The sequence below is a fragment of the Ictidomys tridecemlineatus genome, chromosome 14 (genome assembly GCF_052094955.1).
Source record: "Ictidomys tridecemlineatus isolate mIctTri1 chromosome 14, mIctTri1.hap1, whole genome shotgun sequence".
In the NCBI taxonomy this organism is placed as follows: domain Eukaryota; kingdom Metazoa; phylum Chordata; class Mammalia; order Rodentia; family Sciuridae; genus Ictidomys; species Ictidomys tridecemlineatus.
This window is the reverse complement of record NC_135490.1, coordinates 22819824-22823363: the sequence shown is the minus strand read 5'-3', so window position 1 is coordinate 22823363 and position 3540 is coordinate 22819824. Positions and strand designations below refer to the sequence as shown.

At 34.7% G+C, this 3540-nt stretch overlaps 1 pseudogene; it reads left to right on the top strand.

Annotated features, from left to right (window-relative positions):
• The first annotated feature begins 460 nt into the window (after positions 1 to 460).
• On the top strand, positions 461 to 1189 carry LOC101958187 (proteasome activator complex subunit 3 pseudogene; annotated as a pseudogene).
• The last annotated feature ends 2351 nt before the right edge of the window (positions 1190 to 3540 follow it).

The following is a 3540-nucleotide window of genomic DNA, read 5'->3' as shown; positions in this document are numbered from 1 at the left end:
ATGTTTCAAAATCACTCAAAGAATTAATTTCAAATATCACCATGAAGCAGGATAAGTGAGCTAATAGACATGCCAATCAAGATGAGTTAATTATTATAAATTGCATACATCACTATCAAATCATATTGCACCCTATAAATGCATACAATTATGATTTGCCAATTAAAATAATATTTGCCAAAAAAATTACAAGTTGAAATATATTTATCTGATCATTAGAATGCAAACAAATATTCAGAGATAATTTCAGAAATATAGTGATTAGAAAACTGGGAGGTCAAGAGAGTGAGCAGCACAGAGAAGTTGTAGATGGACAGACATCATGGAGGGAAAGAGAGAATCAGGGGTGGGCATCAGGCTCTGGAAAACAGCAGGGATTCCTCAGATACCTCTTGCCTGTTCCCTGTTGTCTATAGCACCTCTTGTCTCTACAGAAGAGCAGAAGCAACCTGACCTGGCTATGGCTTCATTTTTGTAGGGGGATCAAAGAGTAGAGTTCAAAGTTGATTCTTTTGAGGGGCATATCACAAGTTGTTAGAACTTGACAATTTTTTTTTTTTTTTTTTTTAGGAATCAAGCCTAAACACCTAGGACTTACTTCCCATCCACTGAGACACAAATTTCCTAGTACCTGGCCTCATTCTTTGCACCAATAGCACAATGGACTGGATGCCCCACTTAAGAGAATTGAATTTTGGATGGTTATGAAGTGGTCTTTCAAAGGACAAAGGTATTAATGATGCCCAGTAGAATGCTAAAAAGCTACCACTAGCTGGTGGGTATAATGGAAAAAGTGAAACCTGCGATACGATTGTTAATTAGATTGTTAATTAATCAATGTGTCAAGGCTAAATGTGGATAGAGTTCTTGATTATCAGGATAAAAGATGAAAACAACTTCAGAGTGTCCACTTGGAAGGTACAGTTGCAGAACTAAGAACTATTGAAAGCATGTATCTTACCTGAGCCAGATTTCTAGATATTATATTGCAGGAGCCAAATTGGTTTCTAAAATTGATATCCCCATGTGAAAGACTATCATCACACTGTGACAGTGATTGATGAAAAAAAATACATCAGCCTTCATATCATCATACCAGAGCAAAGAAAACAGTATGTCACTCTAAGATGAACTGATCTTGAAAAATATCAAGTTCAAAAGGCCTCAGAACAGCAATGCAGAGACATGATACAGAAACCAGTCCCAGGACTAGGGGCTCTGTGAGACTGGCTCAAGATTGACATTGTCATGATTGTGACCTGACATACCTCCTTAGCTAGACATAATAACCTCACCTCTGTGTCTTTCAAATCTGAAGAAATTCTTATTTAGTTATAAAATATATATATAATGATTGGATCTATAATCTGGAAGTATTTTTATATTTTTCACTGATGTGAATATTGGTGAATAATATACTTTAGCATAATATTTTCTTGCCCCTACACTATTTTTTGTTTGTTATTTTTATGTTAGATATGATAAATTTCCTGTAAGTAATGTTATAACTGATACCACTAATATCAACAAGAATGATTTTATAATATTATTTGTATTTTTATCATTGATCGTGACATTTTTCAAGGAGAGGATAAAGAATCCTGATGAAGAGTCTATTTCACCAGGCAGTGAAAAGTAGAGTCGATATAGGAGGTTGACACAATTTGCAAATATCATTAAAATATTATAGTTATTTCAAAATTATCAATGACATATTCATCATATTTGCTATAAAGTCCTTTCTGATATTTTTTCTAACTTAAGAAATCGTGGTTGAATTTTAACGTACATAAAGATGGGAATGTTATATGAGAATAGTCACTATCTGATAAAACTTTAGGCATATTTTACTTTGTAATAACTTAAAAGAAAATTGTCTGTAATACTCTAGCCATCTCTAATGTAAGGGAGAAGCAGTTGGACAGCAAATTAGCTGTTCTGTGGCAATATGGTCTGAGCAGCCATGTAAACAAAGAAATCTGCTAATCAAAAGCAATTTCTCATGAAACAAAGACAGCAGCTAATTGAGAGCATCTGAGGCTAAAATAAGATTAACTTCAAAATGAAAACCCTTGCAGCTTCTTGTAGAAAGGCTCTAGGGATAATAGGAAAACTTATTAGCACTTTAAAAGTAGAGACATTGGTAGAAATGCTGTTTTTCACACTGGCAAAATATTTTTACAAACCCCATAATTAACTTTTTCTAATACATAAGAAATAATTCATAAGAAAAATGAAAAAAAAAATGAGTACCTCATGGTCAGAACAGAAATGGCATATTGTAGACAAGTCAGTGATGGAATTGGCCGTCTGTGGCCTGCTTAATGTATCCTTCACAGCTGCTGTTTTTGCCTCAAGGGCAAAGGTGGGACATTCTTGCTGGCTCTGACCCTTTTTGCTTCAGCAGAGGATACTACAGAGACAATAACAGCAGCAGATTGTTAGAACTGAAAGAGTCACAAGGTAGAAGGCAGGCCTGAGCGAGTGGGAGACTGAGAACAGATGAGGCAGAGGTAGGTGGTAGAAAACCCATCAGCATATATTGTGCTGAGTAAAGATTACACATTACGGTGTTTCTCAGTGCCAGACCTTACTGGTTAAAAGTAGAAAATTGGTTCTAAGAAGTCATTTCATCAAAAGGAGAAGCAGAAGTTAGTGCCACTCTCACCACATTACACAGATTGGATGAAATAGGAATTCAAAGTAACAGACTTAGATTCCCACTGAAATAGGGCAGAACTCAAAACACATTGGTATCACTGAGTTATTGATTTCATTTTGTGTCAAAAATGAAATGCTACATCCAACCTGTTCTTAGGAATATAAATACATGTGTGGTGTGTATATACCCTCTCCTTCTCTTCTCTTCTCTTCTCTTCTCTTCTCTTCTCTTCTCTTCTCTTCTCTTCTCTTCTCTTCTCTTCTCTTCTTCTTCTCTTCTCTCTCTCTCTCTCTCTCTCTCTATATATATATATATATATATATATATATATATATATATATATATACACTAATATACATATATATCAGTATTATATGATGCCATTATTTGTTAACTAATTATTAATAACACCATTACTTATATATTATCTAACAATCATATATAGACTCAACACTGAGATAGTGCACATTCATATATATGAACACATGATATATAAACAGAGGGATAAATTAATAAGGGAGAGGAGAGGAGAGGGAGTAAGAGAAGAACAGAGGGAGAAAAGGAGAGAGGGATAAAGGGGGAGAATGAGAAGGATGGAAGAAGAGGATGGTAGAAAGGAGAAGAGAGGAACAGGCTCATTTTTTTTCTACACAGATCCAAAATTGAACAGAGAGGTATAAGTTACTTAAATCTATTTCTAGAAAATGTGTTCAAAAATTCACTCTTAATATTCAGGTAAATTCTAGTTTATAATAAACAACTTGTATGTATACCCCTCAACACAGTTTTATCTCCATAAAATATTCCTCTGTCATTTGTTTCCTCTTACCAGATGACCCGAGTCCTGGAAGACCTCACATGTCAGGGAAGGGACTTTA